This window comes from Leopardus geoffroyi, chromosome D1, assembly GCF_018350155.1.
Source record: "Leopardus geoffroyi isolate Oge1 chromosome D1, O.geoffroyi_Oge1_pat1.0, whole genome shotgun sequence".
Lineage (NCBI taxonomy): Eukaryota > Metazoa > Chordata > Mammalia > Carnivora > Felidae > Leopardus > Leopardus geoffroyi.
This window is the reverse complement of record NC_059329.1, coordinates 43,005,309-43,017,268: the sequence shown is the minus strand read 5'-3', so window position 1 is coordinate 43,017,268 and position 11,960 is coordinate 43,005,309. Positions and strand designations below refer to the sequence as shown.

Sequence of the window (11,960 nt, the reverse complement as noted above, 5' to 3'; positions counted from 1 at the left end):
CCAAATTGATCTCAAGACCCACAGACACCATGGCCTACCTGAATGAGTACTCCATGTTGGTGGCTTACCATCAAAAACTGAACCCATGATCTGCCCCCATCAAAACAGCTTCTCTTCTGTTGGTGTCTTGGTAAGTGACTTTTTCATCCACAGAGTTGTTCTTTTCAGAAACCAGGGAGTCTTCTTTGACACTTCCTCTACCTCATTAACTCATATCCAATTCATTATCAAATCTTGTCAATCCTGGAGCAGCTGGGTGGTTCAGTAGGTTAAGTGTCCAGCTCTTGATTTTGGCTCAGGTCACGATCTCACAGTTCATGAGATTTAGCCCTGCATCGTTGGGCCCTGTGTCACTGCTGGAGCCGGGCCAGCTTGGAATTCTCTCTCTCCCTCTCTCTTTCTCTCTCTCTCTGCCCCTCCCCCATGTGCTCTTTTTCTCTGTCTCTCAAAATAAACAAACTTAAAGAAAATCTTGTCAGTTTTACTTCCCATATTTACAAAATGTGTGTCTTGAATGCGTTCACTTCTCTCAACCTCTATTGCTACTACTCCAGGCCGCCATTATCAATTGCCTGAACTTTGAAAAATAGCCTCCTAACTCGTTTTCCTGTTTCTAATCTTGTCATTCTTCATTCTAGTACCCATACTTTCACCAGAGTGTTAAAAAAAAACCCACTAAAAGCATTTAATAGCTTTCCATTGCTCTATAGATAAACATAAATTCTGTAAAATTTAGACAATATAGTTCCCACCTGTTGATCAATCCTTATCTTTGACTAATCCCTCTCTCTTCCTTACTTTGCTCCATCCACACTGACTACTTGGTTCTTGAAATACACAAAATTCTTTTGACTCCATGGCCATTGTACATCCTGTTTCCTATATGTGAGACATTCCCTTTGCCTCCCCCATCTCCCCCCTCTCTCCTTCCCTCTTTCCCTCTCTCTCTGTCTCTCTGTCTCTCTCTCTCTCTCTCTCACACACACACACACACACACACACACAATTTCTTCCTAGCCTAGCTAACTCCTACTCATCTTTCAAGTCTCAGATTAAATGGTATTTTTTATTTGTTACACAATCTTTCTCAGAACCTTTTATCAGATTAGGTTAACTCCTCCTGCTATAAACTCTAATAGCTTTCTGTACTTTTATGTAATCGCATGTATAACAATCACATTAAATAATTTTGTGCAATTATTTGTTAAATATATATTTTCTCCTTTACATTATAACTACTATGATGGCAGGCACTGTGTCTTTTCTGTTCATCATTGTATCCCTACTACCTAATATAGTCCCTAACCTTTAGTATGAATTCAATAAATATATATTTAATGAATGCATAATAAAAGAATGCATAACAGAAGAAAAAGACTTGTTGAATGATTCTATTTGTCAAAGCATAGCTCAAAACAAAGAAAGATAAGATGTGGCCAACGAGGAAGGGAAAATGTGAGGCAATAAGTCACAGTAAAAGTGTTGTCCACTTGAGTTTTTAAAAATGAGGTCTATAACATCGCGATTTTTCTCTGCCTTTTACCTTCCAGGCACTGATCTTAACTTTGCTTTGTTTGTTCATAAACCAGCATTTTTTTCTAGCCTTATCCTCTCTCCAAATTAATCTCTATGTCACTCACAAATTTCTATTGATTTTTTCTTTGTAATATCACTACACTTGAAAAAATCCCATTGGCACTACCATACTGCAGAGCACAATTATCTTATCCTTCGTCCTCTACAAAAATCTCCTAAAATATCTTCCTACCCTCAATCCACATAGCACTGTGATGCCAGATTAATCTTTGCAAAACAATTCTCTGTTCATGTTACCCACAGGTCAGAAGTCTCTATTTGCTCTGTCATTCTATAAAATAAATAGAGGCACTACTTTGGCATTCTTCACCTTAATCCCAAATTTTCTGTCTCTTAATATGAACACTCCATATATTCTGCATATAGTCTTGCCTCCGCAATTTTGTTCATTCCTTTCTTTCCTACTTTACTTGCTTTTTACTCCAAAATATTTCCTGACTACTCCTGTTGACAACAATCTCTCCTTTCCCTGAAGTTTGTTCTCATCTACATTCTGGGATAATCACGTAATACCATATCATAGTTTATATCAATTATTTTTATTTTAACATAACCTCAACTAAACTGTTAATCATTGAGAACTTTATTATAGCCTCATCATCCTGGATAATACCTGGTAATGTAATTTCAGTCTCTTGTAACTCACTGTAGTGCTAACATTTAGAACAGAATTTAGTACATAATACAGCTTAATGAATATTTATTGCTGCTGCTGATGCATATTACTTAAAGAAGGAGAGGTGGGCAGGATGAACAGAATGTCTTGTGAAATGCCGAACATGCAGAGTATTGCTAGTAGAGAAGCTAATTGAATTCACCAGACTTGAGATTCCTAACAGTTTGTTGGTATCAGCATTAGTTGAATCGTTCCCTGATGCAAGAGAGTCTGAGGCAAGAGCATTTCAGTTAAAAAGAATGGCATGACCAAAGGTTCCAGGGAGGGGGAGGGGTGGAAATATGTATGAAAGATGGACTCATTCGATAAGAAGAAGAGATTGCTCACTCCGTGGAGACCATTATCTTGTAGGGAAAAAAATGAAGCTGTGTTTATGTGACAAAAATATCTTGAAAATCTGAATAAAAAGAGTTTTTCTTCTTATACCAAACTGTCTTTTTTAATTTTTTAAATATTTATTTATTTACTTTAGAGAGAGAGACAGAGACATAGAGAGAGAGAGAGAAGGAGAACACAAGTGGGGGAGGAGCAAAGAGAGAAATGGAGACAGAATCTGGAGCTGGCTCCAATCTTTTTGAGAAACCGAGAAAATTTTGGTCAAGAGAATAATAGAATTGGAGTATTTGTAGACATTTAGCAAACTAGGTAAGAAAAACTATACAAACTGAAAACCTGAGCCCAATCTCCTATTTTTCCATCCATATGTCAAATAGTGGGGTCATTTGCTGACAGATAAGTGAACTAATTTTTGATATTGCTGTACTATAAATACTGTTGTTTTATAAATCCAAGCTGTTGCTTGTATAATTTGGGTATTTTTTTTTTTCTTTTTAGGTGAGATGGTGGTATTGATCAATAATAAACTAGAAAGGAGTAAAAAAGTTAAAATCCATGGTATTCAATACTTACTATAAAAATATCTTTTATATTCTTAACTTTGGGGATGAAAGGAGTGTCTATAAATACAATAATTATGAAAGACTATTTTCTGGTTAATCGATGTTTAGCACATCTAACTAATATAAATTAGCTTCTTAATGATAAGCCAATATCTTGTTCTGATATTCAGAGGAACATTTGAAAATTTGATATACTCTGTTCCTTCGTCTTTAATATAATTTTATTTACATATTTACGTACTTTTTAGATGTTACCAGGTTAATCTGAGTTAATCTTGAATATTAAACTTTGCACTCTATAAGTAAAGTGGTTATGTTTTAAGATTGTTTTGATTCCTTTTGGTTTTTATTGGTCCTAGGCCTTTGCTGCAGGATGTACTAAGTAATGAAAAAGCTGGTTATGGAAAGTATGTAAACAGGTTGTTTTCATTTTGTTTTGGTTTTGCTTAAAGTGTGAGCTTGGGGTCTTCCAAGGCATTCAAGTTACCATGCTGGTTGCTTTTCCATAGATGTAAAGTTTCTAAGATAGTTACCCACAGAAGTGTTCACATCATCTTAATATATCCCCATCTTCCCCTGTAGTGACCAATGTTACCTGTGATGACAAACTTATATTTGGTACCCGTCGCTTAATTATTCATGCACTCGTCATATTCAAGAATATAACCAAGTAGGGCAAAGCAAGGGAGTAAGGTATATGGGCCCATAATAGTCCCTTCCCCAAATTCAGCATTTTTCTTTGTGATCTGGTGACCTCTTAATCACTTTTCTTATTTTCTTTTTATCTATCTATTGAGAGAAAGAAAGCATGCACAGGGGAGGGAGGGAGGGAAGGAGGGAGGAAGGGAGGGAGGGAGAGAGGGGGGAGAGAGAGGGGGAGAGAGAGAGAGAGAGAGAGAGAGAGAGAGAGAGAGAGAGAATACCAAGCAGCCTCCACACTGTGGAGCCCGGTGTGGTGCTCAAATTTATGAGCCCTAAGATCATGACCTGAGTCAAAATCAAGAGTCAGACACTTAACCGATTGAGCCACCCAGGTGCCTTCACTTTTCATTTTGGATCAGGAAATGGTGACATTATAACATCATTTGTGTTTAGGTGGTAATAACTATGTATCTGAACTGTGGTCATATGAAGTTGACAAGACCCTTCCTAAAAGATGGGATGGTGACAAAGCGAAGCAACCTTGGGAAAATCAGAGACTTCCCTGGCAGACGAATGAAGTCTTCCATGGCCTCCTGCTTCCAAGTATAAGAGTGCCGGAAGGTAGAAAAAGTGTATGATTTCACTTTTTGTCACAAACAGTCATTGCTAGTTGAGTAAAATCATTTATTTATTTATTTATTTATTTATTTATTTATTTATTTTATTTGGATTGATTTTAACAACTTGGGAAAGCACTGGAAATATACATTGCATTTCTAGTGGTCTAGCTGGTATTGCTCTAGTCTGGAAGGTTGAATGCATCGAATGCTCATTTAAAAGGACCTAATGGTCCTAGAAAGATGGATCACTGTTTCTGGTTGAAATTACATTTTAATAGAATTCTGAAAAAACAATATGCATTTTAATAAGTTTTGTGAAATGGCAACATTGTCAACATACAAAATAAATAGCAAGAGTGATAGTAGTTTTTGAATCAGCAAATGTAACTGGAAAGTTCTGGAATATTGTGAGGAGCTATAGAATGTATAAGTCAGGTCCTGGCTTTATGTTTACAGTAGTAAAGGAGGTTTTGAGATTTATAGTCAAGATCTCAGAAGCATGAGATACATGCTATTAAAAATAGTTATCTGAACTGTGGGGTTAGGTTATATAGGGAAGAATGCAGTGAACAGACCACAAAATGGGAGATGAATTGCATGTAGATTATCATGACACACAGAGTTGTGGTCTGAGAGTAATGCTTTAGATTTTCTACTTTTCCTGCTGTATCTCCAATATTTCTACATATGTCTAGATCAGGAGTTGGCAAACATTTTCTATAAAGGGACAGATGGTAAATATTCTAGGCTTCCTAGTGTATATGGTCTCTGTTGCAAATACTGCCACTATGGCCACAGACTATGCATGATAAAATGGGAGTGGTTGTGTTTCCACATGACTTTATTTACAAAAATAGGAGACAAGCACACTAACTATTGTTTGCTGACAACTTTGTCTAGATTCTTACTTACCAAGTCAGAGCTTGCCTGGATCATCACATTAGCCTCCTTCTTATCTCTGAAAAAAGTATTTATATCTTTATTCATTTGTTCAAGAAATTCTATAGAACAGGTAATACATATGAGACACTGTATCATACAACACAGATACAGTTGTGAAAAAGATAGATGACTTTCTTTTCTCTAGGAATCTAAGAAACATTGATAAATAAACAAAGAATCAAGTAAAAAAGCTAATGAAAACTTATTTTAAGAATTATAAAGGAACTAAATACCATGATATGAAAGAAATTAATTGGAGGTAGGAGATCAACTTTAAATAGTGGCCAAGGAACGCTTTCTGAAGAAGGTGACATTAAAGCTGAAACCTGAATGACAGGGAGAAACAAAACAAAACAAAACAAAACAACAAAAACCCCAGCCATATCACAAGGGTGGGGAAAGAGCATTCCAGGAAAGAGAAATAAAAAGTATAAGAGCTCTGAGGTGGGAAGATGCTTGATATGTTCTGAGAATAGAAAGGAAGCCTATGTGCCTAGAATGAAGGAAAATAGAGGTATAAAATGAGGTTGGAGATGGAGACAGTATCCAGAACAAGAAGGTCCTTGAAGGTCATGGTCATGTGTGTGGAATGTTTTCTAATTGCAATGGGAAACTGCTGAAAATTCATTATCAGTGAGGTAACATGATCTTATGTATGTTTTACAAGAATATTCTGGCTGCTGGATAATCAATGAAAGGGGAGGTATCTGCAATGGCTCAGATGAGTGATTCTGAGAGTGGTTGTAGTGTAGAGAGTGACAAGAGGCTGGATTGGATACGCATTTAAAATAGAAAAATAGGGATTGCTAATATATTGGATATGGAAGTTAGGGGAAGAGAGGAGTCAAGGATAACTCCTGGTTTTTGAATTGAACATCTAGGGGGCTGGTGGTGATATGTACTGAGATTGGGAAGAGGGGAGAGAAATGGATGGGAGGGCAGTGAATCACGAGTTCTGCCTTGGCTAAGTTGGGTTTGGAATGTCAATGAGCATTCAAGGAAAAATATAAAATAGGATATAGGATATGTTTGTACTTCAAGGGAGAGTTCTGGACTAAAATTTTAATTTTGGTGGCAGTAGCACATAGATGGTATTTAAAACTTTGGACCAGGCATCTGCTTCTGGCCACATGGAATAAAGACCTGGATATACCTGTACACCTTAAACAAACAAACAAACAAACACACAAACAAAAAGAAAAAAATGTTCAAAAAAGTAGTTTTCAGACATTGAACAACCAGCATCTGAGAGAAGGAAAAAAGATGAGTCAATCCTAACTTATTGCCTTAAGAGAATTGATCTAACTTATTGCCTTAAGAGAATTTCTAGGACTCAGTACAAGGAGAGGGAACCCAAACAGAGCCTCACAGTTTTCCTGAGTTGAGAAAACAGAGTTGAGAATGCAGAAAGAAATTTATAGTGCAACATGCTGGGCAAGAGAGCAGTGGATAGTAGGACAAAGCTCTAGAAACTTAAAAGGATTCCCCTCATTTTCAGCTGATTACTGAGTTCTGATCAGCACTTGGATTGAGCAAATGCCCCAAGCCTGGAGAAAGAGTAACGTCTTTGATACTTCCTCCTCCTTCCAGCAGGTAGAACTTACAGGGGAGAAACAGGCAGATACTTCATCACGTGAGTAGAGTCAACACTGTCATAATAAGACACAGTGATATCATGGATCCATTGATCTAATGTGATGAAAATCACACCCTTCCTTTGTGGTATTACTTCCAAAAGTCTATAATGCCAGTGTAATTATGAGAAAACACCAGACAAACACAAAGTGAGGGGCATTCAACAAAGCTTATGACCAGTGTTCTTCCCAAGTGTCAAGGTCATGAAAAATAAGGAAAAACAAGGAACTGTCATGGACTGGAGGGGTCTAGAGATGTAACAACTAAGTCCATTTTGGTACCTTGGAACAACGAAAAAAGTGGACAATCATGGAAAAGCTGGGGAAATCCAAAGTACATTTGCAGTTAATAGTACTGTAGTGATGTTAAATTCTCACTTTTAATAATTATACCTTGGTTCTATGCGATAGTAACATTAAGGAGAAGCTGAATGAAGGGTATGAGAGAACCCTCTCTACCATCTTCGCAACTCTTCTGTAAGTCAAGAATTATTTCACTGTAATTTTTATAAAAGAGCAAAATTAAGTAAGACTCTGGAAACAAAAGAGCAGAGCACTGACACATCACTGGTTGCAGCCTCTCTCATTATCCACACACAAGAAAACCTCAATGATATTCATTCAGTCCTTTGATATAAGTGTACTGGGGTAATACAACAGGCCAAGCACTATGCTATGATTGGTTTATAGAAGCAAATGAAAGATATGTGTTATTTTAGTTGCCAAAGAGAATTATGAGTGTTATAATTATGGGTATTGTGGGTACAGGGATATTGAAAAAGTTTGAATTTGCAATGATGATGAAACTGAGTTGGGGCTCATCCATAAGTGTCATTGAATCATCTTCAAAATCTGATTGTCTTCAAAGTTGATGTGTAATGGGAAAACCAAGGTTTCATAGAAAAATAGCAAAATTACGACTGAATAGTTATAATCTTGTATACAACTAAAATGCTTCTAATTTCTAATGTTTGTTCAATAATCTTTTTTTTTCCCCACTGGTGTTTTATGATCATATGCAGTGTAGGCTTTTTCATTGCCTGAATGAGTTTTGGTTTGATTGGAGTCAGGAGCATAGAGAAAGCTTGCCAAAGCTTCCCAGGTATAGGCTGAATGTTCTTGATGTATTGATCAGTATTCATGTTGTGAAATCAATATCTGTGTTTTTTTTTCTGTAACACTTCCAATATTCCTATTCTGTGCACCTATTAAGGAACATACGCAACAGAACTACGTTTCTACCTTTTTTTCATTCCTTTGTGAAAGGTAATATTTAAAGAGATTATTAAATATATTAAAATAAGTACCCTGAATTTTGAAAGAGTGAAGAAAAGGTATTTATAAGATTTGTATGCCTCTGGAGTCCTCCTGGGATTTTTTGCTGGCAGCATAGCCTGTAAATATTTAATATTTTCCAGAAATTATCCTCAGAGGCTCAATCCATTAACTCAAGTGCATGCTACAAAAACAGATTTGTATACTATCGACAGCACATGAACAGAGGAGGGAAAGAAAATGAAATGGTTTTTCTATCAAGTACCGTGATTTAGAAATCTCTGTGTTCTATGGATTCAGCTCAGTGCCTAGCAATACTGCAAGTTCTAAATTTAATTTGTTGAAATTAGTGAGTGAATGAATAAATGAATATATCAACCAGGGTGTCATTTAAAGAGCTTAAAGCATTGCAACCTTTTCTTTGTCTCTGGCGATGTCCTTGGCAAAACTATTACAATACCTGGTGCTGTTCAACTATTTCAGAAATGTTTCCTATATACCAGTAGATGGCAGTCCCTCTTTATTTCTCATTTCTTTATTGAGGAAAAAAAAAAAAAGGAAGCAAGGGACTGCAAAAGAAAGGGATGGAAATAGAAGCAGATAAAGATAGATATTTAAATGCAGCACATTGTGTTTAATTTTTATGAATGGATTTTTAAAAGTGAATTGTTAGGAAGTAGGGAAAATTAAAAAAATGTTTTAAGTTAATTGGAAACAAGACATCAAACACAGTTGACTTTGTGCTAGCTCATCAAATTTCATACCAATGTGTTACATTTTGATTAAATGACAACTGTATTTCTTTCTGAAAATAAGCTCATCAATAGCCATGTGGAATATGTGGTTTTCCATGTAAATGTCAGCCAGTTTCTTGTCATGCTGAGTACTCAGGTGAGGCAGGCTTCAATTATTAAGGTTTTTGGGCTGCACTTTTGCTATCAGCTTGCTGCTTTGGGGAGTGCTTAGGGAAAGCCTCAAACTATTTTTATCTCCAAAATGTTTAAAATTTGTTGAGCAGCTCAGGATGCTACAGACATCCGGACAAATGCACGCCCTAGCACTGAAACATAATATGGAAAACTGCCCCAACAGGAGCTCATTAGACATTTCCACAGAGATTACCAATATGTGAAACACATTGATGCATTCAAATTGCATTTCTGCTACAGTAGTTGCCAGGGAGCAAACCGAGATCACCAATTTCATTTCCTTTAGAAAGTATCTTTATTTGAAACCTAAATCATGGGTTCTAGAATAATTTCCTCAACCTCTTCCCCTCATTACATTCATCATTTCTCCATCTACTCCAGACCTCTCACCCTGACCTTCCTCCAATGGGAAAAAAATGACTAACTCCTGGAGAACAATTCAGAATTTCAACTACTGGGTCCAGTTTCTATTTTTTTTTTTTGTATCCTCCTATTTTGTCCACTCTACAATTTGTCAACAGGTAAAACCACCACAACCTTAAATGAGTTCTAATTCATATAACCTTTGTTAACCAGAGAATACAAGTCTTGGTAAAAATGCATTTGTCTTGAAAAGGTGTATCGTCTCATATATTTCTCATAAAATTCATTCTTCTCAAAATGTAAACTGCTATGTGGATAGTTTGACAAATTTTATGTTGCAAAATTGTGCTCAGATCTACGTCTGTATTTAGCTGCTATATTTAGGAGATATATAAAACCAACTACATAGCTATAGTAGAACTAGGAAATGACAGGAATGGTATAAACAAATTGCAAAAGACACAGAAAAACACTTCCTGTTCACAATGAATGTATGTGTTTTCCCTTGACCTGTCTTTAGATAATAGTCAGAAGGCAAACAAGTCAACCACTACAGATGCAACTCTCACAGTTTTTGATGTTTGAGTATGTTTCCCCATTAGACTTTGAAATGGTTGAAGGCAAGAAACATTTGCATTAATTTATTCATGTAATCATGCTTTTGTCAATCAGTTATTGCATACTTAATATGTGACAGGTTGGGGATAAAAATGACAAAAATGCTGCAAGTGCTGCCTTTAAGAAGCTTACAGTAAAAAAAAAAAAAAAGCTTACAATATGTAAAGGTAAAAGAAACACATAAAAAATAGGGTTAATAGTCATAGGTTCCATGATAAGAGCATGTATTGACTACAGTGGAATCACAAAAGATAGTGCTTTTCTGTTTGCTTGGATGTAACGTAGAGTGATGGAAAATTCCATCTGAGAGGAACTCCTGAGCTATTTGGAAAAATGTATAGTTCATCAGATTGACAGACTGCTATGTAAAATATTCTATACAGTTGGACCAGTGTGGAAACGGGTATAGGGTTGTTGATTTGCAAATTGGAAATTTGTGTGGGGCAGTACAAAAGATAAAGCTGTAATTATAGCTGTCAGGAAAGCTTTTAATGTCATGTGATGGGATTTGGACTTTATAATGTGGGTAAGTGGAGTCAGGAATTAATTTTATGCATGGAAGTGACAAAACCTATATATATGTGTATCTATCTATCTATCTATATATTATTTGGTGGTGAAGCAAGAAAGTAATTCATTTCAGGGAGCCTAACACCAAGAAAATAGCAGGCTAGTGCCTCAAGACTGTTTCCCAAATGGCAAAACTACTTCTAGGTTTGTATAAGGAAAACGTGAGACAAAGGTCAGTGGGTATGTTCAAGTAGGCAAGTTTAGTGGACAGACTCAGGGATGGGAATTTGGCAACAGGGAGATCAATTGGAAGACTTTGCAATAGTTTAGGCAAGAAGTGAGGATGAAATAACCTCAGGAAGATAGGTAACAAGGTCAGTTTTAGATACATTTAGATTGGGGTGCATGTTGGGTTTCCAAGGAGAGACAAATGGCCGCACATGGAATCGAGGGAAATCTAATCTCTAGATTAGAACTGTGGATTTGGGATCTACCCATGGGTCTATCCATGTAACTGATAGCCATGTATATGGAGTTACTGAAGCTATATATATGGATGAATCATCTAGAGAGAGAAAAGAAGGGAAGAAAGGATACAACATTGGGAAATGTAACACTTGAAGTGTAAATAGACAAAAAGGAACTCTAAGATGAAAAATATAAAAAGTCAGGAGCGGCAGATAGAATGGATTTAAGGAAGTGAAGGTAGAAACAAGCAGGCAACATGACAAATGCATCAGAGGTAAAATAGGGTAAAAATTGACAGAAGTCTATTGAATTTGGCAATTAGAAAGTAATGAGAGTCTTTTACATGGTGGTTTATATGGAGTAGCAGAGTATAAGCCTGATGGTTGAAGGTTGAAGAAGGAATGGAAGGTAAGGAGAAGGAGATAAATATGTAGCTTTTCCTTTTAAAGAACTTCTCTATAAAGAGAAGAAAGAGATACACCCAGAATCTTTCATAGGACCTGGTAGTGAGTGGGTGTTAATGTGTGTCTTTGGAAATGAAATTACCAAGTATATTTTGTCAACACTACAATCTTATTTGCAGACATAGTGAGCCATGTGATATCCATAAACATTCATGTTCAATAATTGGAGGTCATTCTTTTAAGACACAGGTGGAACAGCCTGTGTGTAGTTTGGTCAAAGATTAAAGCTCATGTCCTTTATGGGGACACAGAGTGGAATTTATAATTCTACCTTGAAGAATGCTCTGATTTCACCACAAGGATGGGGTTTTTCCTTGCCTAGTA

At 36.3% G+C, this 11,960-nt stretch overlaps 1 long non-coding RNA gene across 4 annotated transcripts in view; it reads left to right on the top strand.

Annotated features, from left to right (window-relative positions):
• Nucleotides 1–11,960, top strand: part of LOC123601030 — a 106,635-nt gene that overhangs the window by 15,010 nt on the left and 79,665 nt on the right. The gene's annotated exons all lie outside the window — the stretch shown is intronic.